At 38.2% G+C, this 26,954-nt stretch overlaps 1 pseudogene; it reads left to right on the top strand.

Annotated features, from left to right (window-relative positions):
• Positions 1-18,610: 18,610 nt before the first annotated feature.
• Positions 18,611-26,954, top strand: part of LOC121100497 — a 34,820-nt pseudogene continuing 26,476 nt past the window's right edge.

The following is a 26,954-nucleotide window of genomic DNA, read 5'->3' as shown; positions in this document are numbered from 1 at the left end:
TGAACCCTCTAATAACTTCTTGCATTATTCTAAAACAAATTTATACCACTTAATTCATTATTTTCAGAAGATTCATATTTTTTAGAAATTACAGAGTTGATTATTGCAGGTGGGATCTGATATCTTTTCATTTATTTGGAGAGATTATCTATGTCTTACTTAATATTTCTTGATGCATAATAATTGGCTCAAATTTCAAGTGTTATCTCTACAGTATCTAGGTCATTTCATGTGCAATTAACTTAGACCACTCCCTATCAAAAAAAAAAATCATTGTTAATGGAAACTGTTTCAGTTTTAGTATTTGGAAGTCTCACATCCAAGAATGATCTGTGAGTAACAAAAATAAAAGATGATTTTTCTTTTCTTCCTCTGAAAATTAAGCAGTGTGTCCTTCGAGATTTGTTCTCTGCTTGCTGAAGATGCTGGCTCCGTGCATGCTAAACTGAGTGCCATTCTTCCAGATTCCAGAAGACTTAGTTGACACGATCAAGTATGCAAATAAATACTGGCTCTGCAGTTGCTTTCCTCATTTTTACTAATCTCAATGGCTTGAGGCTTTAGCACCAAACAAGAGGCAATCCAAAGGCTACTGAGGAATTATTTTGCAAGATGTATATTCTGCAGATATCGGCTGATTATTGCATTCTTCCTGTAAATACACCCACAAGGTGTCTAGATGTTGTCTTCCAGTTCTCTTTTTTCTTTCACTATGGTCTGCTAAGTTGTTTGATGACAGGGAAATTGCTATGGGAGATTCTAAACCTGTCCCTAGGTATCAATGATGGGTTATAAACACATGAATCACAGGCCCTACTGCTTAAAAACATCTATGAAATAAACTGCCTATCTTCGGTTATTTATTTCTCTAAATTTACCTAGAGTGAAATCCTCACAACATGGGGAGATCAGGCAGTTCAGAATTCACCCTCCAAAGTGAATATACCAAATGAATAGAAGCTCACTCTGTTCCTTTATGCTGACTGAGAAAAGCAGAATTTGCAAGACATGAAGTTAATACAAGAAGGTAAATGAAAAATCCTTCTCTTTTTATTTACCATTTTGTTTCAGAACAACATACAGGGAGTTAAGCAGCTTCTTTGGGGCTGAGCACTAAATAAATGCAGCACTTTATCTTATGAAGCGCCTGTCTAGGCCATGGGCCAAATCACCTTCTCTGAAAATAACTCCCATGAGTACAAGGGAGTGGGCCCCTGGCATCTCTAATTTACTACATGACTCTGAAGTCCCTCACCCTTGCCCATAGCTGTCTGGGTCAAAGGTGGACATCAATTGAAACTGCTCGGCTTCTCTCCCCTGAGATTCCCAATTCGGCCAACAAGGAAGCCACCCACGGTGCATGAAACTAGAACACAGAAGCATGTGAGCTGTGGGCTGGCCTATTCTGCCATGTGACGGACTAGGAGGGACTAGAGCACAGATAAAGAGAGAAGCAGTCAAGACTCAGAGCTCTGCACTAGCCCGATGGCTCTCCTTTTCCTGCCTCCTGGCTTTTCCTGAAGCCCAGCTTCATTCCTGCCTTTAATTTTCATGCATTATCCCTGCTCTCTTATAATAACCCTCTTTTTTTTTCTTACTCTAGCTTAAGTTGATTTCTGATACCCTTACCTTCCGCAAAGGAGGTCAATGGATATTAAAAAGAAAAAAGCCTTGAATATGTATGAACCACATGGAATTGAACTAGGCCACCCTCACTAAGCCACATCATTTGGGGATTGCAGATTCCTCCTCTATCTCCACCCATAATTTTTTTTCACTTTCAGACTATCCTTAGTTCCCATTTTATATTACAGAGAATAGACTCGGAAACACACATTAGATTCTCAGTACTTGACTCTGTATAGAAGAATAGGGTTGGCCTGTCTTATTCTTCATAAGGGACTGAGTAAACACAATGATTTCTATTAGCTGATGAACCCACTTCATGTTTATGCTTTCTTTCTCTTCCTGTTTTTATTATTTTCCTCAGTCCTTAAATGCCCACTAGAACTCCCACACTGCACACTGACTTTGGACAGAAAGCTTGTTAAAAGGTGCAATACTATGTTTTCCTAAGTCTAAACAAATAAACTGACCTTCAAAATAGGAGATTTAAAAAAAAACTTTTCTTCCCTCTGGAACATATCTGCACATCCGTACCATGCTGGCACTTAGTAAACATTAAAAATCAGTCACAGATATTCTTCTACAGTAATACTCATTTAAAAAAAAAAAAAAATCTGCCAGACAACAGCCCAATCCAGAGAAGCGAAAGTGAGATGGCAGAGCTAAGCTGACTCGAGGGCCCTGGTCCCCTCAGTGTCTTGGTCTCTTGACACCCAGGCCAGTGCCTTCCTCCCGCCCTCAGGGCGCTGCACCCTATCTCCCAGAACATGTATTACCACTCCAGCTTCCAGAAAGGCTTCTCCCTGCCCTTTCCCCGTTAAATCTTGCAGCTTCTCAGTTCTAATTCTCTTTTTATTGTTATGCCCCTCCCCACTTAGTCCACCAATGATTTAAGGACACTTATGAAAGTATGATTATAAACACAGAAACTTTTTTTTTTAAATTAACAATGAGAATCAAGTAAACATACTTAATTGCAAGAATGACACCCAACCTGCAACTTTCCCATAGACCAAGGAAAACCACAGCTGTTTACCCAAAATACCTCATCAAATCATTAAAAGTGGCTACACAAACCTTCAAATGAAAAAGAATATAAATTATTTTGTCTCTTTTAAGCTCTGTGTTATCTCGGATCTTTATCACTTGAAGCCTAACTTATCTCTCCCAGTATCAGAGGCTGGTCTCTCTTAAGATCCACCTCCTATCCGTCCGCAACACATTTCTCCAAATCTGAGCCAGCCAATCTAGTACAACGTCACCGAACCTCTACCACGCAGCCTAGTCTGGACACTCACATAGTTCGGTGGATACAGTCTTTCCAAGTCTGGTTCCTTCTGAGTACAAACTACAGCCCTAATGTTATATTCTTCTGACATCAAGTAGATAAGGGTTGGAACACCCACATACACAAACACATGGTCTTCCCAAAAAAGTCAGAATTCATTCTAAACTGAAATCAAAATTTTTTATTGAATAATTTTTATGTGGCAAGCACTACCTAAACACACTTCATGTTTTCCGTTATTCTCTACATTCAACTTTTCAGATAGGTACTATTTTGTTACTGCTCTCATTGTCCACAATGGCTACTAGAAACCCTGATAATATTTATATCCTAACAGGAAGGAGATGCAACAAACAAGGGCATGCCCACTTCCTGTACAGTATATGCACCACCTCTGCTCACATCACATGGGTATACCCACCGCAAGGAAATCTGGGAAAGTGATCTTTATTACTGGCAGATATCTACCTTGCTAAAAACCAAAGATTCTACTACTGAGGAAGAAGAAGAAACAAACAGGAGGTAACCAGCAGTCTTTGCTACAAGAGCGTTGTCTCAAAACTGATCCTGACAAGGAAATGATGCTGAGAAGCAACTAACACCTGAATGACTCAGAGAATGATGAGACTAATTCTCCCTGTACTGGTATATACAATAAGATGACAAACCTGGACTTGAGTAAGAGGAGTCTGATGCTTGGGTTACATAGACATATAAAGTTACATACATAGAAAGTTACAAGGGAGAAAAGCAGGCCCAAGTTTCCACCACTACCAAACTCATCATATCTATGGTTCCCCCTTCTCATAAGGAGATGAAAACAGTTTATTGAAGGGAACCAAGTGTTTCCTGCTGCTGTGGCTTGGGACATAAGAATAAATCTGCTAGTAGGCCTTTACACAGGAGACACTGAAATATGTGACATAAAGTCTTCTCTACTCCATACAATTTTCAGTGGAAGGAAATTATGTTAACTGTATTTAGCTAAGATATAAATAAAAAGTAACCTGCCTTAATATATTAGAATCCCCCAAAATATTTATATGTTGAGGTAAATGTGATATTACATCTAATAGTAGGGTATTTTTCATATGGGGTGCAAAAAAAGAGCTTTCTGATTGCCCCTCGAATTATACCCCTTGTGACGCACATCACGTCATTAAAGTTGCTGTGAAAGACAGATCCAGAACAGGAACTTCCCCCTCAACATCTTTCAGTCTAGTGCAAGTTTCACCTCCCCCAAAGCCTTATTTGACTTCACTAGCTCTCATTTCTCTTCCTCTTCTCTGAAATTCCCATTACACTTAACAGCCTGTGTCAGACAATTTAACACTTAATTTTATGTCTGCTAATGTTTCATGTGTGCTAAGATCCTAAAGGACATATGTGTCTTGGGCTTCTTTGCAAATGCCCATGGCCTCTAGAGTATTGAGTGTAAAATATATGTTGTATAAACTGATCTGACTTCTGTGTTACAGCCTAATAGTTACCAAAGTAATGTGCACCTACACCTAGCTAGGGTAGGTCCACCTACCAAATATCAAGGAAAGAGGGAAGTGGGATCACTAAGACTGGCAGGGAAAAAAAAGTGTGTGTGTGCGCATGCATAAGCATATCCCCTTTAAATACTCAGCTAAAGATTATTATCGGCATCGTGTGTGTGTGCATACACATTTGGAACATGCACAGTTCAAATAAGTGACCATTTACATGTTGTAATTTGGAAGGGCACGTCTTAGCTGATATGAAAATAATTTCCCATCCCATTTGGCTTAGAATTTTGTTGTTAGCATCAAACAGTTTGAATAAGAAAGCAAGAATGCTGTGTCTCTCCAAAAGTCCATGGAAAATCATGTTATTTTGAAGGTATCCTTAGCTCTCTCTGGAAGGTGATAGATTATTAGATTAATAACAGACAAAGGAAAGTAAGGTCAGACTGCTGGAAGGGATGGCAAGGGAGGAAGTGGCTTCAAAATTGAAGACTGCCTTCTATAAGACCTATTTTGAATCAACTCAGTAAGGTAAAACATGGCAGAAGGCTAACATAGGAACACCTGCCAGCACCAAGAAGGAACTGTGCCTCCCTGGCATTCCCTTACCCCACAAACCAACCCTGCTACACCTCTACAGAATCCCAAGATGAATAGGAGCAGAGTCTGAACACTGCAGCTCCAGTTCAAACCTCTCACTTCACACATTAACAACTCATTCTCTGACTTTACACGTCAGAAGATAACTCGGTAGAAATACCAGGAGTAAATCATGGTACTTTTATTCTTAGTCGAATGCTTTTTCCATGTGTTCTTGATTCCTGAGAGCACAAGCGAACTCCATTACATTCAGAGTATACTCAAGGGCAGAAGTGTAGGTGTCTGCAATTTCTCCCTCCATTTTTTACTACGCACGATGGCCAACTTTTGAGAGGCAGAATTGCACAGACATTAGCAAAGGGAACAGTGGCTTTGAATCCCAGCTGTCTGGGTTCAAATTCTAGCTACCCTTGTTGTGTGATTTGGGGCAAGTTACTTAAACTCTGGTTCTTGGGTTTCCCACCTGCAAATGGGAATAATCACACAGAGTTATTGAGAGGTTACAATTACAAATCTATGTATACAAAGCATTTAGAACAATGGACTGGAAGTAAACAGCATCTAAGCATACACTGTTATCTTTAGTCATAGAGATACAATGAAAAGAATATTGGGTATAACTAAACTTTAAAAATCTTGAAATGAATATTCCAGCTTCCCTAATGGGCAATGCCTGTATGAATGAGTACTGAGTACTGAGCACTGAGTATTGAGTACTAAGCATAAACTTTTAGAGATTAAGAAGTCATGACTTTCATTTCAAAGTCAAGGAGCTAGGGAGAAATGAGTGAGGACACACAACACAACACACACACACACACACACACACACACACACACATAAACATGCCTTATATGCCAATGTCTTGCCAACTCTGATCTGTATCCCACTTAGAAAAATTGGTCTATATCAACAGAAAAACTTCTGAAAAGCCTACAGAGTTTTAGCACTTTCTGCAGGCTTTTAAGGATTAAAATGCCCATCTGTCCCAAAGCAAATACTTCTCTTCTATCTTGTGATTTCTAAACAATGAAACAAAAACAAACTGTGGTGGGCTCCAGGGACCTCGATGCCAAAGGCTCCCCATATTAAAACTGGTAGAAGTGAAGTGGCACCATTTATCATCACTAGGCAAAAAGAGGAGTGAGTACCCTGACGGTGTGGGGTTTATTTTCTTCAGTGTAAAGACGGGAGGTGGCAGCAGAATAGGTCAGGCGAAAGTTCCAAGTCTGAGGGGTGCCCCTAACATTAGAGGAACAGTGAGTGAGCCAACATAAGGGAGTCACCTGAGAGTGAGGCGCAAGAGCTGGTGTACCCTCCATATATGTGCAGGGCTTATAGGATCATGTGTGTTTACTCCAAAACCTACTATGGCTCTCATTTTTAGCTTTTATCAAACTCATCAGAAGCAGCCAAATGGCATAAACGTCAGGAAATCTTATGGAGACTCTAAATGCTTACAATAAGTAAATACTCTTGTAAAACAAGTTTTATTTTTTGGTTTTTGTGGGTTTTTTGTTTTTTGGTTTTTTTTTTTTTTTTTTTTTTTTGAGATCTCACCTCTTAATTCAATACTGAAAGAAAGGTCTTAAAAATAATGTTTAAGGGAACAAAACAGTCTAAACTTAAGGGCATGGATCGTTTCAGCCTTTTACAACCTACAAGACTGCAGAATCAAAAACATCAGATTAAAATTCTGGGGCTATCTTTAGATTTTCTTCCAGAAAACTGACAGGTATATCCTGAACTTCAGACTACAAGCCTCTCACTACTATGGCTAGGTATGGTTTCTCCTCTCAAGGGTTATGATAGATACATAAGTAGAGAACAGGATGAAATTTAAATAAGACCAATTCTTAAGTTAACTTATGTAATGATTCACCCTTTTGTTCATTTATTCAAACAACTTACACCACACACTATTCTGTGCAGTTGTGAATTACATATGTCCATCCAATTATTAATTAGCTCAACAAATGTGTTCAATTGCTACTTTGAACCATGCATTTTTCCAGGTGCTGGTGATACAGCAAATGGAACTAGAAAGCATGACCCTTGTTTTCATAAAGCACACTTCATAACAGAGCAAAAAGAAAGAAAAGAAATACATAACATTTCATACAGTAAGTATTTTGAGGAAAAAAACAACATAATATCATAGAAACAAGATAGAGTGGTCCTGGAAGACCATGACCAAGACTTTCTTTCTGAGGAAGTAATTTTTATCCTGAGACCTAAATGGTAAGAATGACTTAGTTATTCAGAGATCCAGGAGAGGAGCAGCCCTAGCATGGAATGACCGTGAACCTGGTATGTTGGGAGATGGAAAGCAGACATGGGAAGTGAGACTGTAGTGAGTAAGATGGATAGTGGAAGAAACCAGAGTATGGGGTAGACTGAGGTCACAAACTCTTAGGGTCTATAGGATCCACATCTGGAATGCAATCTGGATTTTACTGGACATCACTATACCTTTCAAAGCCAGAAGATGACATAATTTATATTTTTAAAATATCACTTTTGCAGCTATATGGAGAATGAATTGTAATCTGTGGGATGTCAGCACATGTTTAACAATTAGCTCTCTGGAAAATATAGATTAAAAAGTCCTGATTTACATATTATTTATAATATATATTTAATATATTAACTAATAATTTATAATATTAGTATATTATTATAATATTAAAATATAAATACCAAATATAATATTTTTATTATTACTAATATATACCAATTTCTGTGCTATAAATATTCCCACCATGGTCAATTTCAAGCTACCAGGTGGAGGTGGTGTTGGAAGGTGATGTGCACAACTGGCTCTCGAGAGCCCAAACGAGGCAGCTCTAGCACATTCCACTGACTATAGGGCAGCAGGCATGGAAACAGGAAAGCCAGTCATGAGGCTTCAGCCACCATCCAGGCAAGAGACATGGTGGCCTAGTACCATGAACTGGGCAACAGCAAATGTGGTTAAAAAAAATGGACAGAGGTGTTTAGGAGAGAAAATAGACAAGACCTGATGAATTCAATGTAGGAGATAATCTGACAGGCATCAAGAATGAACCCTATATTTCTAAAGGACAAAATTCGTTTAAGCTTATTACTCTTTCCCAACTTGCTTCCATCTTTCCTATATCCTACCCAGACTCTTTTTAAGTTTTTACTTAATGTCATCCAACCCTGTTTGTCTCTTCTCTAATGCAGAGAAAATAAAGAAGTTTCTTCCCCGTGCCATGTTCTGTTCTCCTCTAGGCAGACACAGCCCAAGAGGCACTGGTGAGAAAGGGGTAGAAATTCTGGATTCAGTACTAATGCTCTTACTCCAGCGGCCTGCGCCTGGCATCTTGCTCATGGCACACTTGAGCAGTTCAGCCTCTGCCCATCTTAGTGTCACAGTGGGAGTGGTTGGAGATTAGAAGAAAAGGACAAGAGAGTGTTAAGAGAAAGTCGTCCTCCTTCCCAGCGGATCCCCAAGTCTACTATTTCAACTGTGAATCTGCCAGGCAATATGGAAGTCTCATTCATTATCCCCAGCTGCATGAGGAGGTAGTTGACTGATAAAAACCCGTTCTTAACTAAGCACAATTCCTTGGTGGTTGAAAATCTGTCACATAACATTTGTAGAGTTTGCTGTGCAAGCATTTTAATCACCGTGGTCACTTTCCCACTATCTGTGATCAAGATTTGCATTACATCTCTCATGTTTCAATCAGCTATCTCAAGGGAAACAAACTGTGAGTTTTCAAATTACCTTCGTAAGTACATTAAGCCAGATCAGCCTTATAAAAGGACTCCCTCTCCCTTAATGTGACTGACTAAACAACACTGAGGTTCAATGACCCAGAAACTGGCAGAACATTTTATGGATAAGACTATTTGTCATCCATAGCTTTCAACAGAAACAATAGGACCAAATGAAGAGCTGAATGTCAGAAAAAGTGAATGTCACTCTTTTTTTTTTTTGCAATTGATAAATATCCACATCCAAGGTATTCTTTCCATCAAACTACTTTTCCCTACTCTCCTGCTGCCCTATATTTATGAGACAAGTCCACTAAAGAGGACTTTCTCTGTTTTTTGCCCTTCAGTAATCCAGATATTGAATTTATTGTTATAATGATTTATTTTGTCCAGACATAACTGCAGATTGCAATACCAACAGAGTTTCCCAGACAATGCTGAAATTCATCAGTGGCATAGCAACACAGGAGAAAGGTCATTGAACTATAAGCAGAAGATCTGGGTTTCAGGTCTTCCAGTGACTTGCTGCTTAACCTTAGGAGATAACTGATCTTCCCTGACTTTACTCACTTATATAATGAAGCACTTTTTTAAAATGGCATTTAAAAATTCCCCTTAGGTCTAAGATGGTTGAAACATTCTCTCTCCAAGAAACTTGTATCTAGCTTATATAGGATCATACACAGTATCAAATCATTGTATGCTACCTCCTTTTACTTCTGCATTACTCATCATAATTGTAACCAAGCTACTAGTGGATTACTGCCTCTGTTAGTCAGGACTCAACTGCAACTAGTTAATGGAAAAAAAGGAGAGGAGTGGGAGAGATATTGGCTCATATAACTGGGAAGGACAGCATGGGTCCAAGGACCAAAATGATGCTCTCTGATCTTTCACTCTCTCATCCTGGATGCTCTCTGGGTTTTGACTATTTTCTCCTATTTCAGATGGCTTCTGGCATGAGAGCAGATGGGTGGTGTACGACCAGAAGTAACTCCAACTTTATATCATCCTAGATTATAAGCCAGAGAAGGGGAGACTTCAGTCACCAACTTTTGCATATAAAATCCCAGGAAGTCTCTTAACTGACTCAAAAAAGATTCTAACTAGATCAGTTACTGTGATTAAAGAAATAATAGGTCAAATTCAGTCTCCTATGACTCGGAGGATGGTAAGAAAGGGCACAGTTAGCACTGAGTTGCAGCCCCACCTCAGATATCACATTTAAGAGAAGGGTGAGTTCCTCAGAAGAAGGTAGTGATATTTTTTCAGGAACCAAGAGGAGGATACTACAATGAGAATAGGTAAAACAGAGTCTGTATTCAAGGTTTACCCTCACAATGAGCCATAGAATTTTCTTTTGACCTTTAATATGGGCCTTGGTTCTTTTTCTTGATATATTTAAGGATGTTAGAAGCCTAACTGGATTGTCACATCACCTAGAGAAGAGACAGTGCAATTTCATTATTTGCAACAAATGTACCTTATTCAAGGAGCCACTCAATAAATATTTGGTGATAATGCAAAAGTTCTAGTTGCTATAAGCCTGTTTCATTTTACATTTAACTTCTTTCTATTATCTACTTCTGCTACATTCGGCTCAATTTACTGTGGAAGAGTGTACTGTTCCTAGACACTTAATCTGTGTCAGCTTTAGCAGAGCTTGTTTTGTTCATTAGGCAGTGCTTGATCTCTTCTGACAGCTTCAATCCTATAATGCTCTTTCCCAAAGGCTGTACTTAAAGTCTAGATATCTCTATACAACATAGAGGTTCAAGTTCATGACTTCACTTCTTATGAGACTCTTACTGAAATTCCAAGGATCCTAGATATTTGTTACATAGTGGTCATCAACAATACGTGTTATTATTAAAGACTTTGCAGTACCTGGAAAGAATTTTTAAACCTGTCAGGTCACAGAATGTGCTTGATAACTGAATAATTATATTCCTTTTCTTTCCATTGATCCTCAGGAGTGAGAGATCATATGCATAAATCCATATACCTCCACTTAGCTTGTGATTTATAAATAAAGTGAAACTATTTAACTGATGGGGAGTAAGCTCTATATTAAACAAAAATGATGGTTATTGTTTCTTTGCTCGACAATTACCATTCATTTAATTGAATCAGGTTTAGTTTACGGTGATAATAGAGAAAATGCATCTTTCTGTATATCAAGGATATTTTGTTCTATACCTACCTATACTACATTTGAATGTATCCATAGAACAATAATTAAAAGGTATTCACTAGGTCAATGAAAATTTCCCCCAAGATAATTTTTACACAAAATTTGATACATTACAGTATAGGGAAGATTTACAATCTAACTGCATCCACAAATATTTCTTTTGGGGGGGGAGGGGCAGAGGGAATCTTAAGCAGGCTCCACACCCACTGCGGAGCCCGATGTAGGGCTCCATGTCACAACCCTGAGATCATGACCTGAGCCAAAATCAAGAGCTGGACGCTTAACCGACTAAGCCACCCAAGTGTCCCCACAAATATTTTTCTAAATTTTTTTTTGTTTTATGCTTTAGCTCGTTTTTTTAGATATCTGTAATACTTATCACAATAAGCTTTGACAATTACTCAGCTTCCCACAAATTACAATTATATATTTTTCAAAACATGCTCTTTCCACTAAAAAATGGACATGACTGGCAAGACTGTTATAAAAAGTACTCAAAGTAAAAGACTATAATAAAAGAGAACATGCTTCACAGTTATGTTATGCTGCAATAGATCTTCCCCAAATCCAAGTCACTTCTAGTTGCTACATTTCTGTTAATGTTTATAGGGAATGTCATTCAAAGAGTGTTGGTGTTCCTTCTTTTCCTTCCAGTTTTCTACCTTTAATTCCTAACTCCAATTGGGCTTTTCCCCCACTAGTCTCTTGAACACATTCTTTTTTTTTTTTTTAAGTTTTACTTTAATCACCCAGTGCTCATCACAACATCACTCCTTAATCATCACCTATTGCACCCATCCCGATTCCCTTTCTCTCTGGTAACCATCAGTTTGTTCTCTACAGTTAAGACACTGTTTCTTGGTCTCTCCCTCTTTTTTCTCCCTTTGCTCATTTGTTTTGTTTCTTAAATTTCACATATGAATGAAATATGAATGTCTTTCTCTGATTTATTTCATTTAGCATTATACTCTCTAGCTCCTCCATTCATGTTATTGCAAATATCAAGATCTCACCCTCCTTTATGGCCGAGTCATATTCTATTGTATACATATACCACACCTTCTTTAACCATTTGTCAATCAATGGACACTTGAGCTGTGTTCATAGTTTAGCTATTGTAAATAATGCTGCTAATATACGTAGGGGTGCATGTATACCTTTGAATTAGTGTTTCTGTATTAACTGGGTAAATACGCAGTAGTACAACTTCCAGAGCAGAGGGCAGTTCTATTTTTAACTTTCTGGAAAACCCCCATACCATTTTCCACAGTGGCTGCACCAATTTGCATTCTCACCAACCGCGCAGAAGGATTCCTTTTTCTCCACATCCTTGCCAACACCTGTTGTTTCTTGTGTTTTTGATTTTAGCCATTCTGACAGGTGTGAGAAGATACCTCATTGTAGTTTTGATTTGCATTTCCCTGATGATTAGTGATGATGAACATCTTTTCATATGTCTGTGGACCATCTGTATGTCTTCTTTGGAGAACATCTATTCATGTCTTCTGCCCACTTTTAATTGGATCATTTGGTTTTTTGGTGTTAAGTTGCATAAGTTCTTTATGTATTTTGGATACTAACCCTTTATCAGATATGTCATTTGCAAATATCTTCTCCCATTCAGTAGGTTACCTTTCGGTTTTGTTGACTGTTTCCTCTGATCTGCAGAAGCTTTTTAATTTTGATATAATCCCAATAGTTCATTTTTGCTTTCATTTCCTTTGCCTCAGGGGACTGATCTAGAAAAAAGCTGGTATAGTCAATGTCAAAGAAATTACTGCCTGTGCTCTCTTGTAGGATTTTTATGGTTTCAGGTCTCAAATTTAGGTCTTTAATCCATTTTGAATTTATTTTTGTGTATGGTGTAAGAAAGTGGTCCAGTTTCATTCTTTTGCATGTTGCTGAACAGTTTTCCCGAGACCACTTGTTGAAGAGACTTTTTCCCACTGGATAGTCTTTCTTGCTTTATTGAAGATTAATTAACCATATAATTATGGGCTTATTTTTGGATTTTCTAACCTGTACCATAGACCTATGGGTCTATTTTTGTGCCAGTAACATACTGATTTGATAACTGCAGCTTTGTGATATAAACTTGAAGTCCGGAATTGTGATGCCTCCGGCTTTTTCTTTTTCAAGATTGCTTTGGTATGGATCTCCTTTGGTTGATTCTGTTGAGAGTTCTCTGTGCTCCAGGATCTGGATATCTGTTTCCTTCCCCAGATTAGGGAAGTTTTCAGCTATTATTTCTTCAAATACATTCTCTGCCCCCTTTACTCTCTTCTTCCGGGACTCCTATAATACGAATGTTATTACATTTAATGGAGTCACTGAGTTCCCTAAACCTACCTTCATTTCACACAATTCTTTTTTCTCACTTTTGTTCAGCTTACTTTCCATTACTCTTCTAGGTCATTAATTCATTCCTCTGCTTCTTCCACCCTGACGTTCATCCCATCAAGCTGTTTCTCATTTCATTTATTGAGCCCTTTATCTCTGCTGTGTTATTCCTTTATCTCTGTGTTAAGGGTCTCAGTCATGTCTTCCACTCTTTTCTGAAGTCCTGCACAGTATCCTTATGATTACTGCTTTAAATTCTCCATCAGGCATGTTATTTGTATCGCTTCACTTAGATCTCTAGCCATGGCCTTGTCCTGTTCTTTCATTTGGGACAAATTTCTCTGTCTTCTCATTTTGCCTAACTCTCTGTGCCTGCTTCTCTGTGTTAGGAAAGTGAGCTACATCTCTTGTTCTTGAGGGTAATGGCTTTATGAAGAAGTCGTCCTGCAATGCCCTGCCATGTAGTATTCCCTGTTCACCAGAGCCTGGTGCTTCTGAGAGTGTCTCCAACATGTGTGTGTCCATTGCTGTTGTGTCCTGGCTGATATATCCTTCAGGCCAGTTGTCTGCAGAGGCTCTCTTTGCCTGTTGTGGGCAGTGTTTGGTCTCTGTCCTGAATGTGGCACATTTTAACTGGGTGTGCTCTGGTCTACTTGTGAAATGAGACCTGTCACCACCACCAGCAGAACTGAGGCCTTGCAAAACTCCCGGGTTGGGAGACACAGTGATAGCAAGGATTTGGCCTGTCTTCTAGGGGAGGGAACCCGCCACAAGGGGTCTGGGACAAGCAAGACTGGGAAGGGCAGTTCCACCTGGGCTGGGTATATGCAAGTCAGGTAGCAAGTGTCTTCACTGTGCTGGCTCCTGCAGGTGCCTCTGTGTTTATGCTGGGAGGTGGGGGAAGGAAATGGCACCTGCCAGTTCCTTTGTTCCCAGAGGGGTCATTTTGTGAATGCTGCGTCTCTTGTACATGCCCCAAGATGAGAAATTACTCTCCCCATTGTGTGCTCCAGGCACTCTTCAGATTGCTATTTCTACACTCTATGTCTGAGGGCTCTTTGTCCTGCCTTCTCTCTAAGAGAAGCCCCAATGTCCTCCAAGCTCTGCCAGAGCCAAGCACAATGACCTTTAAAAACCCAGACTTTAAGCTCAGCTGATTGCAAGAACTTCCGAAATTCGGGCCCTCTACTTTCCAAGCTGACTACTTTGGGGATTCACTTTCCCCACGTGCTCCCCTATGTGCTATTCTGTCTCTCACCCTTCTCCACTACTAAAACTTCCTTCCCACTGCAGTGGCCACAATCTGTTTCTTTCCCAAACTGCATCTCCACACTTCCTACCTTCTTCAGTGTGCCCTCTTCTCTACCTTTAGTTGTGGAGTTTGTTCTGCCAGTCTTCAGGTAGATTTCTGAAGTATTTAGGATGATTTGATAGTTATCTAGTATTATTTGTGGGACGAGGCAAGCTTATGGTCATACTAGTCCACCACCATCTTCCTTCCTCCTCCTGAACTCATTCTTGACATGGCCATCAATTATTTCTATCTTGCCAAACCCAGGGATCAACTCTCCCCTCCTCTAACTTGACCCTGTAGCAAAATTTAATGCATTTGATTACCTCCTCCTTACTAAACCATGATGATTAAAAGAATCATTCTTAATCTCTTCTCCAAGTGATTAGAAGGATTAGCAAACTTTTACTATGAAAAGTCACAGAGTAAATATTTTAGGTTTCATGGACCACACGGTTTTTGTTACAACTATTCAACTCTGTTACTGTAGCACAATAGCAACCACAGACAAAAATGTAAATGAAGAGACATGGCTATGTTCCAATAAAATTTTATTGACAGATACTGACATTTGAATTATGTATAAATTTCATGTCTCAGAAAACATTATTGTTCTTTTAATGTTTTTCAACCATTTAAAAATGTAAAACCCACTCTTTGCTTGATAGTCATATAAAACAGATAGGAGACAGGATTTGTTATGAGGGCTTTAGTTTGTCAACCCCAGGCCCAGGACAATACATCTCCTCCATTCCCTTATTATTTTTGTTGCTCCTTTTTGATCTTCATTGCTATATTAGACCATTTACTGTTGCAGTGACTCGACTCAGTTCATGGCCCTTTTCCCTAATCACACTCCTCTCCTGGTGATCTCATCCAGCACACTGGCTTTAAAAATCATCTGTATGTTTATGACTATTCAATATATATTAAGTTTATTCCTCAGTATTCATTTTGGAAGATCATAATCCATGAGCTGATATGTTTATCAACCAAGGACTTGAATACTCTGCATGTATGTGCTTCATATTTTATAATTATTCCATTTAGAAAAACACACACACACACCACACACACACACAACCACACACGCTTATACACAAACACACATACATACACACTTCAAACATCTGGTTTTCCCAGACTGCTGAAACACTTTACTAGGCATCATATTTAAGATCATTCATTAAAACTTTTTTTTTTAAGATTTTATTTATTTATTTGACAGAGAGAGAGGCAGCGAGAGAGGGAACACAAGCAGGGGGAGTGGGAGAGGGAGAAGCAGGCTTCCCGATGAGCAGGGAGCCCAATGCGGGGCTCGATCCCATAACCCTGGGATCATGACCTGAGCCGAAGGCAGACGCTTAGTGACTGAGCCACCCAGGTGCCCCCATTCATTGAAACTTCTGATGATGAAACTATAAGTTTAACTTTAATGTATATTTTATCGAACAGTAATTATTATAGAATATATCTACATATTAAATATGGACTATTGCAAAATGATTTTATATACTGAATATTTATTGATATGTACTATTGTAGAATAATGCAATTTAATCAATTTCATTATCTTAAATATGGTTAAATGCATTTATTTATCTTAAACATAGTCAACTGCATTATTCTGCAATAAGTCTCTTGCATGCAATTTTATCCTACTTAATTACTTTATCCTTTCAAATTTTTCTTTTCCTTTTTCTATACTTCTTTAAAATAAAAAGGAAAACCATTATTTTCAAAAATTACAAAGGACTAAAATGACATTAGAATATTCTACAAATGAATAACATCAGGCTGAAGAGCTAATACTAACAATAGTATTACTGTTATACTACAAACTTATTCAAATATTTTAGAATTTTTTTCTTTTAATGTATTATCCTAGCACAAGATAAAAACAGTGTACTGGGTGTAAGGTGGAACCTTATCAGCAAACCCAGATAAGTTCACTCTCTTCATTTTAAAAAAAAAAAAAAGGTGCTGTGAACAAACTCATCTTCTCTTGCTTCTGCCTTGAACAAGGCTGAAAAAGGTGAAGTTCAGGCTACGGGCACACACATGGCCTCGTCCAGGCTGCAGATGTTCATGGATCCACATTCAAGAGGATCCAGACAATTGACCCTGCCTTGACAATCTGCCCTCCCTAACTAGCTCTTGATCCCTGTCCCTTCTTCTCCCACATCCCAGGAGATCACTGAGCAACTTAATTTACTCCTATTGTAAATAAATTATACAGATGGGGAAAGAATACTATGAAGGAGTGAAACAAGGACAAAGCATTTACTAAGGCTCCAGGCTTTGGCTGAGGCTGGGGTTGCCCTCCTCCCCATCCAAACAGGTACTACCTTTGCTCCCAGGAATAGGAAAGAGTGTAAAACAGGCTTGTGCCTTAACTGGTACAAAAGAGGCATGCTGTGTGATGGCCAGAGGTCCCTTTCACATGAACCAACCTAAAGAAGAAGGATGGGTGTATAGAGCGTAGAATAAATGAAGAGGTCTGAGGCAGAAGTAACCCTCTGTTTTCTTGGGTTTAGGGATCCCACTGGGAGGAGTGTGGTTAAGACTGGCTATAGAGACCCATTCTGCTTCATTTTTTATCCTAAATTTTATGAAGTTCTCACTGAGTTTTTACATTTTCATATTCTTTCCCCTTCATGTTCAACAGCCATGGCTCTCCCACCATTTCTACCCTAAGTTCTACAAATAACATTCAAAGCCCTTCAGTACCTTCAAAGCCTTCACTCTATGCTTCTAGAGCCAAACCATAACCACTTGTTCTTCACCACATACACTGTTTCCCTGTCTCCTTGCCAGTGTTCACATCTTCCTGATAAACCGGACACTTCTTCCCTCTCCTTCCACCCACATTCAATTTCTAGATATAAAAATTCTATACATTTTTCAAATGTTTCTTTCTGATATCCCCCTCATCAGAAAGAAAAGTCTCCTCTAAACTCTTCAAGGATGCATGTTATCTGTATTCTTTTTAAATAAACTTAGCACCATATTGTATTTTAATTTTTGTATGTGTATTGTCTTCCACTCTAGATGTGAATTTCTTGAGGGCAGGTTCTGTTTCTTAAAGATCAATATATATCAACAACACACTCTTAGGCAAAGTAACTTCCCAATAATGAATTAATAGTTGGCAATTGTAACTTAAATATATTAGTATTGGAACAAAACATTTTCAGCATAACTATGGCTATTTAAACTATTCAATTTTAATATAGTCTGTTGACCCATCTTTCATTTACCCATCTTTCTTTTATTCAATATTTTTGTAGTAGTTCATGGTGTGGCTGAGCAAATTACAGCAACAATAATAACAACTATAGAGCAGAACAGAGAAGGGAAGGGAAGGTTGACAATTGGAGCCCGATTTTCACTGACTGCATCACTGAATCTGAGGGATAATATCAGTGAATCAGGAATAGCATAATGCTGGGAAAATGCAAGTAGTGTTTAAAATGGTGTGAGTTTATATAAAAGTGGCCACTGAACATCTCAATCTCAATGTCGTAACAAAAACTGTGTTGAGAGGTAATTCTTCATGGGTCTTTCATGTTCTGCACGTCATATGAGCAAAGGGCCCAACTGACTTTTCATACAGACATTTTTTTCAAAGATGTTTGCACACAGGCATACCACTGCGTTTCACCTTATTGTGCTTAGCAGATAGTCCATTTGCCACAAACTGAAAGTTTTTGGCAACCCTGAGTCTAGTAAGTCTATCAGTGCCATTCTTCCAACATCATGTCTCTGTGTCTTATTTTAGTAATTTTTCACAACATTTCAAACCTTTCATTATTATTTATTACGGTGATCTATAATCAGTGAACTTTAATGTTACTATTGTAATTGTTTTGGGGAGCCACAAACCACACCCAATATAACACAGCCAACTTTATAACTGTTTTGTGTGTCCTGCCTGCTCCACTGACCAGCCATTCCCCACCTCTCTCCCTCTCCTCAGGACTCCCTATTCCCTGAGACACAACAATACTGAAATTAGGTCGGTTAATAGTCCTGCTATGTCTTCTAAGTGTTCATGTGAGAGGAATAGTCACCTGTCTCTCACTTTAAGTCAAAAGCTAGAATGATTAAGCTTAATGAGGAAGGCATGTTGGAAGCCAAGAAAGGCTGAAAGCTAGGCCACTTGTGCCAGTTACCCAAGTTGTGAATGCAAAGGAAAAATTCTTGAAGGAAATTAAAGGTGCTACTCCAGGAAACACACAAATGTTACGAAAATAAAACAGCCTTATTAATGATATAGAGAAAGTTTTAGTGGCCTGGATAGGAGATCAAACCAACTACAGAATTCCTTTAAGCCAAAGCCTAATCCAGAGCAAAGCCCTAACTCTTGTCAAGTCTATGAAGCCTGAGAGAGGTGAAGAAACTGCAGAAGAAAAGCCTGAAGCTAGAAAAGGTTGGTTCATGAGGTTTAAGAAGCCATCTCCATAACATAAAAGTGCCAGGTGAAGCAGCAAATGCTGATGTAGAAGCTGCAGGAAGTTATCCAGAAGATACAGAGAAGGTAATTCATGAAGGTAGCTACACTAAGCAACAGATTTTCAATGTAAATGAAACAGCCTTCTATTGGAAAATGTCACCTAGGGCTTTCATAGCTAGAGAGGAGAAGTCAATGCCTCCTTCAGAGCTTCAAAGGACAGGCTGACTCTCTGGTTAGGGGCTAATGCAGCTGGTGACTTAAAGTTGAAGCCCATGCTCCCTTATCCCTCTGAAAATCCTAAGGCTCTTAAGAATTACATTAAACCTACTCTGCCTGTGCTTTAGTAATGGAACAAAGCCTGGATGACAGCACATTTGTTTACAACATGGTTTACTGAGTATTTTAATCCAACTATTAAGACCTACTGCTCAGGAAAATGATTCGTTTCAAAATATGACTGCTTACTGACAATGCACCTGGTCACCCAAGAGCTCTGATGGAGATGGACAACAAGAATCATGTTGTTTTCATGCCTGTTAACACAACATCCATTCTGCAACCCATGGATCAAGGAATAATTTTGGCTTTCAAGCCTTATTATTTAAGAAATACATTTTTTAAGACTACAGCTGTCATGGACAGTGATTCCTCTGATGGATCTGGGCAAAGTACATTGAAAACTTGCTGGAAAGGATTCACCATTCCAAATGCCATTAAGAACATTTGTGAATCACTGGAAGAGGTGAAAATATCAACATTAACAACAATTCTTAATAAGTTTATTTCAACTCTCACAGATGACCTGGAGGGGTTCAATACTTCAGTGAAGGAAGTCACGGCAGGTGTGGTAGAAACAAGAGAACTAGAATTAGAAGAGGAGCCTGAAGATGTGACTGAATTATTGCAATCTCATGATACAACTCCCTAGACGAGGAGTTGCTACTTATGGATGAGCAAAAAAAGTGCTTTCCTGAGATGGAATCTACTTCTGGTGAAGATGTTGTGAAGATTACTGAAATAACAACAATTAGAATATTATATAAGTGAGCTGATAAAGCAGTGACAGGGTGTGAGAATACTGACTCCCATTCTGAAATAAGTTCCACTGAGGATGAAATGCTTTCAAACAGCATCACATGCTACAGAGAAATCATCTGTGAAAGGAAGACTCACTCAGTGTGGCAAACTTCACTGTTGTCTTAAGAAATTGCCACGACCACCCCAACCTTCAGCAACCACCACCCTGAACAGTCAACAGTTATCAACGTCAAGGAAGACCCTCCACCAGCAAAAAGAAGACAACTCACTAAAAGCTCAGATGATGTTAGCATTTTTTAAAAATAAAGTATTTTTCAATTAAGGTATATACATTGGGTTTTTTTGTATAACGCCTTCACACACTTAATAGACTACAGTGTAGACTAAGCATTAAACTTTTATATGAACGAGGAAACAAAAAAATTCATTTGACTGGCTTTATTGTGGCATTTCCTTTACTGTGGCAGTCTGATCTTAATCTACAATATTTCAGAGGTATGCCTATAATGAACAGGCTTGGAAGATAATGTCTCTCCAGAGCAGAGGCAAGTTTGTTTGCTGCCTATCATAAAAGCTTCAGGTTCCCTCTACTCAGTGTAACTCAGCTGTGACATACATCCATTCTGTCTGTAGCATCGAACTAGGTACATCACATTGCCTCTACGGGACTTGAGGGGCAAAGTAAACTGACGCAAATAGGATATTCATGATACTTCTGTGTCATGAGTAGTAAAGTCATTTGTCACTGAATCAGAAGGTTCATGTTGTTTTGTTAAAAAGTAAGTAAAACTAATTCCAGGTAAGGAAGTTGGAGGGTGGAATACTTATCAGAAACACACACAGTGAAGAGTTCACAGAATGGAAGAGCTGAGCAGTCAAATCTCATGAAAGAGGATTCTGGGGATCTGAATAGCGTAGACACACTGAAGTATCATTTTCTGATTCTGACATACAATTTATGAGTATTCATGAGCCATTTCACATCCCCTGTTTTAAAAATCAAATTCCTAGAAGAAATTATACTATTAGCTTGGTGAGAGGAGGTGGGACCACATAATTCACATTCCCACCAATCGGAGAGAATCAGTAAGTTAATAATCAATCAGCAATTGATTGATAATCAGATCAATAAATAAACCCAACAGAGACATCCCCTTCTCCTCCTTAAGCAAAGGGATTTCTCTTCTGAAGAAACTACAACTATCTCTTGGGAGGACAGTGGATGGCACGAAACTTACTACATTGCCCTGTTTGTTTTGACTACCAGATAACCAAAAATTACACTGACTGTTAGTAACTATTTAAGACCAAATTCCTTACACATTGGTCCTTATCTTGTCCTTCCACCCTGACATTTTTTCTTGAATTTTTTAAACAACTGTACACTTTATATGTGGAAAATAAACAAACAATACCATGTACAGACCCCCAAATAAACATGCTCTGCTATTTTACTCTTCTACTTTGCATACGCTGCTCCTTTTTCCTAACATCTCTTCTCCATTTTGTCCACCACACAAATTTCTACTTTCTGGGAAAAGCAGTTGCATACAGCTTGTAGCCCCTTGAAGAGCTGCAGAAGAGTGGCCCTGAGCCTGGAACATTTCCTCACAAAGAAATAAAGAGCCTTCATAGCCTGTGTTGGACAGGTTTGTTTGCTTGGAAATATCTTCCCCTATTCCGGACTTGGTGTATATTTCTTTGCTCTGCTTAAGCATGGGTGTCATATGGTACCATATGGTACCCACTGCCATATCTCCCCAGTAGGTGGCAAGAGAATAGAGTTCATCTGTAGTACAGAGGGATGCATGCAGACCATCTCCTGGCATCGGCTGTGGGTGAAACCCACTGGAAATGGCAGACAGACACTCATAGCTGAAGCTGATCTTGCTCTGCCTCTTCTCTTTATGAGTCAAGTGTTATTCATTCCAGTGTTTGTGTGAGTCGTGTCTTCCCTACCCAACATCTGCAGACCATTCAGTGGACTGACACTGGGGACTGCTGCTCCTGGTGGCAGCACTGTTAAAGCTCTTTGCTGTTCTCCATGCAGAACCCCTCCTCTGAAGGTGGTAACAGGTGCTGCCTGCTCAACACAATTCATCGTCTGGATGTAAGCAAAGTTATCCACCCTGTTCTTTCTGCTCCTACTGTACTTTTACTTACTTGTAGAATCCAACCTATCTTTACATTATCTGCAATTCTTTGTTTAAATATCTATATCTGACAATAGATCGACACTTCTTTGGATAGGTCTATATCTTACTTATTATTGTATCACCAATACCTACTCTGTTTCCTGACATTTAAGAGAAGCTAAGTGAAGCCTTCTTATTTAACTGAGTTAATAAATGGACAAATGAATTAGAGGCAGCAGACAAACAAGATCTGGGTACTTTTTGAAAGGTGGTTCCACAGTCTCCATTTTGGTTTTGACTCAGTTTTTGTCTCTTTTCATCTATCGCTATACTACTCTCTAGAACACTGACCTTTTCTTGTTCTTCATAATTTAATAGTAAGTTTAATACTCAACTCTTCTTGAGAAACCGTATCGTCAGATTTTCATTTTAAATGCGAATTTATCCCTTTTCTAATACTGAGGTGTCTATCATGCTGCTTCCACAGTTCTATTTAATTTTGTTCACAACAATTTGGGAAGGTATATTCCTCACTACAGTCAAAGCCCACGTAATTCACCCAACCAGTTAGTGGTAGGCTGAGACTTTCAACCCATTACAAAGCTACCTAGAAAGTTTCTTTTTCCACTGCAGTATTATCCCAGAAATTTGAAGAAGTAATCTCTCTTCCCAAATTGCATAAGTTCAGGCAAAACTGGGGTTATCTTCTTCATTATATAAATCACAGCAAATGCCCAATATTTCTCCTAGGATTTTAATAAGCAGAACAGGAAGCATGTAAGTTTAGGAGGTATAAAAACACATTTAATACCCATGGAAAACCTGATTCCCTATTAATGTCCTTTGAGAATTCTTCTCTGAAGTCTTGTTTCAAATCACTTTGCCAATGCCAAATAATGTGTTTTTTTGCTTAGCTGCTTTCTTTGAAAAGCCCCCCCCAAAATTATATGCTTACAATGTCACCTCTCTTTCAGCACTCATAAAAGAGAAAATGTTTTCTTCTTTGTTTCCTTTTTTCTTTTCTTTTTCTTTTCTTTCCTTTTTTTTAATGACTGAAACACTGTCTATCTCTTGCTAATTGAGCCCATTCACCTGTGACACATGCAAGCTGTGCTACAGTTAGGACAATACAAGTTTGGCAGCAGGGTCACTCACTGAATGAACTTTGCCAGGGCAAAACTGCTGATGTTCCAGCACATTCTTAGTTGTTAAATTTTAGCAGATGAGCATAAGCAAACAGCTCCATTTATTCAAGAAAGGGAAAGAGTTGAGAGGGGAGTGGAGATGTGACAACTGCTATTTCCATCCTCTTGCAAAGTCAACCAGATTCTGTACAGCATAATAAATCCATTATACATGTTACATTTCTTCCATGGCAGAAACAGACTAGCTTAAAGCTTCTTACACATTTTTTAATTTAGTTCTCTGTGCTGCTCCTTTATGTATGCTCATCTAGAGCAAGGAAATGAGAAGGAAAAAAAAATCAAGTGAAAATATAATGCCACCATAACTATTCACGATAACAACACTACCTTTCATAAATTCATTCTCCCACTCTCTGTGTACCCTTTCTTTCACAGAAGGCTCAACTTGAAGTGAACTCCTGAAGCACTTAACAATCTGTGCCACTTATTATTTACAGTTGCATCTTCAAAACATACAATTCCTGATACATCAGAAGTACTTGAGAGAGCTTTGTTACTTGAACAAGAATATGAATGAATAAATGAATGAATGAATGAATGAATGTGAATGAATTATTTCCCCCTAACAAGCTCCTTAATGTTAATTTCCAGGGATTAATCTTTCCTTTTATTTCTATAAAAATTAGCAAACATACTTCTTTATCTTTCCTACAGTTCTGAAAACAGAGCAGATTTGATTTAAAAAATGCATTGGTTGTATTATTTCTAAAAGGTTTTATAATTTATAAAAATCCTACTGGGTCACTACATAGTCCAGACCTCAAAGCCTTTGTAAACACATTTCAACTTCTGAGAAGCCAGTGACACCATTTTGTCCTTTAGGACAGCAAATGAAAAAAGGTGAAATTAATCAAGAGAAACTAAATGCTTTGCATTCCTCTGACAGACAGCTGGCAACTCCAGGAAAGAGCTATTATTTCTTGGATTGCATTATTTATAAATATAGGGGAAGCCCTTATAAGTTGTATGTTATGCTGGAGTGTTGCTTTCGCTCCCACTGCCAGACAACCCTACTATCACATTGTGCCCTGACCTAAATTTGGCAGTCCTGGACCTCCCCAAGTTCTAGGCCATGAACTTGTTCCCAGGAGAAATAACGAGGATTAAGTCGAGAGCAAATGACCAGAGCCTAGAATAAAAAGAACTGTCCTTAGGGGCACAGCGGTTAAGCGTCTGCCTTCGGCTCAGGGCGTGATCCTGGCATTATGGGATCGAGCCCCACATCAGGCTCCTCCACTATGAGCCTGCTTCTTCCTCTCCCACTCTCTCTGCTTGTGTTCCCTCTCTCGCTGGCTCTCTCTCTCTCTCTGTCAAATAAATAAATAAAATCTTTAAAAAAAAAAAAAAAGAACTGTCCTTAGAGCTGAATTGTTCTTATAATCTAGGCTCAAATTAGAACATTTTTTAAACACCATTCTTATCAAAGACATTACTCATGAGACTTCCTTAAGACCAACTGATGTTCCTAGAAGTTGAACATTAAACCAATAATGCCATTAAAGGAAAAAAAGAAAGAAAGAAAAAGAAACAGTTGTCCATGAACTTGATCCTAGGCCAGTAGCTGAACATCAGATTTCCGTAATAACTGTGGCGTGCAAACATCAAATACTGTTGGATGATCTAGGGAAAGCAGATTTGCCTTCCTTTGATAAAACAAGATAAATCTCTCTTATCAGATCTTGTTCCTTTCTTCAAACCACTGCTATATAAAACTGTTTTTAGATGCTTCACTCTTACCTTTCAAAGACATTTTTTCTGTCCAACTGGTTGCAAAACAGAATATGGTCTATGATGGAGACCCTTTATTAATACTCAGTTGTTACTGCTTAAGAAAATTTAATGAAAGTCAGGAAAAATAAGTTCAAGCTTCACTCAAGACAAAATCCAGAGTTTAAAGGATAGGACACAAGAACAGACCAGCACCTACAAACGTCCAAGAATGGGATGGTCTAGGAAAAATAAAATTTTCTAAGAAAAATCAAGACAATGTCCACTATATTTTAGTTGAGAGAAATAAATCAGCTATTTTGAAGTGCATATTGACTATTTATTATGACACCAGAAAATTATAATGCATTAAATATAATTGAGAAGCTCCTAACAAATGTAAGTTATAGAGACAACTGGGACTCTGGCATGGAAATCAATCACTTTATTCTGTTACCACATGGTTCAAGACAGATGAATCCATTTACCTTAGGTATCCACAAAACAGAACTTTCTGAAGTCAAGAAAATGAACTGAGATTTTATATTTTTGCAGTAGTTCATGAGAAGACCCAACATTGTGTGCAACAGAAATAGTTTTTTTTATGATTTTTTATTGTTACTTTTAGCATGACTATTTCTTATTTTGAATTTTAAAGGAAATAAAATAGTTCTGTGCTTTTATAGTAAACACTACATACATGTAACACTCAGGGTATAATCAAATCTACATATATTAGTTAACCTACAAGTTCTACAGACACAGAGTACCCTTGCATGTTTCATTTCTAAAAATTACCTGTAAAAATATGTTAAAAGTCTACTTGTTTTTAACTATAATAATGTTAGAATTTGCCTCTTGTTTGAAACATTACCACTAAGAAGGTCTTATCCTCTAGAACAAAAAACAATTTTATTGGTCATGTTGTCACTTGTATATTGCTTCTTTAGTCATTCATTAGGCAGTCAAATAACTTTGTTAAATATTTCTTTGCTTCTGTTTGCATCTCTTTTATGTCTGTTCACTTCACTTTTATTTATTTCCCTTTGCCCCTTTCTTGTTTAGCTATCCTATAGCACCATGAAAGGATGTGACCAGGAGATCAGAAGCCATTATAAACTAGAACTTAACTCTACTTAATCAGATAGCTTATTTTTCTCCTTGTACATGTTTACTACCTGTAAAATAAGTAAGCTGGACTAAATCAAAGTTGAATGTAAAATTTTGTGTTTACATGCATTTTTCTTATGGAGAAGAGTCATCATATACCAGTTTTTTAAACTATAGCTGGTTTGCTACTTAGACTAGCCAATCAACATTCTGTTCTCTCTTATTTCCTAAAACAACCAGGTAATAAAAAGAGTCATTTCCCACACTCCAGCCTCAAAAAGTGCACATATATTTCTGGAGAATGAAAATTTCCTAAGACACATATGTGTGTTTATCTGTATGTTTTCCTAACTCTGGTTTTAAATTATTTTAATGCTATCAGATAATGAAATTCAATGGATATCAACAATAAAACCTTTGGAAACTATGTTTAAATAAATAAAATCTGGGTGATATTAAGAGTGCCACTAACGACCTTGAAAAAGAATGTAACAGGAAGGAGGCAGTTCATGATGGTGGTGTTAGGAATATCCTGAACATACCTTCTCCAATGGACACAACAAATCAACAGCTACATATGGAACAACTTCCTCTGAAAAAGACCTGAAAACTAGTGGAATAGCTCTTCCAGAGCAAAGGATAAAATGGTCACACAGAGATGTGTATGAAAGACAAAGACCTGATCTCACCAAAACCCCACCCCCAAGTGCCACAATCAGGAGGGATCTCA

Source organism: Ursus maritimus, unplaced genomic scaffold (genome assembly GCF_017311325.1).
Source record: "Ursus maritimus isolate PB19 unplaced genomic scaffold, ASM1731132v1 scaffold_4, whole genome shotgun sequence".
Taxonomy (NCBI): domain Eukaryota; kingdom Metazoa; phylum Chordata; class Mammalia; order Carnivora; family Ursidae; genus Ursus; species Ursus maritimus.
This window is presented reverse-complemented; position numbering and strand designations above follow the sequence as displayed.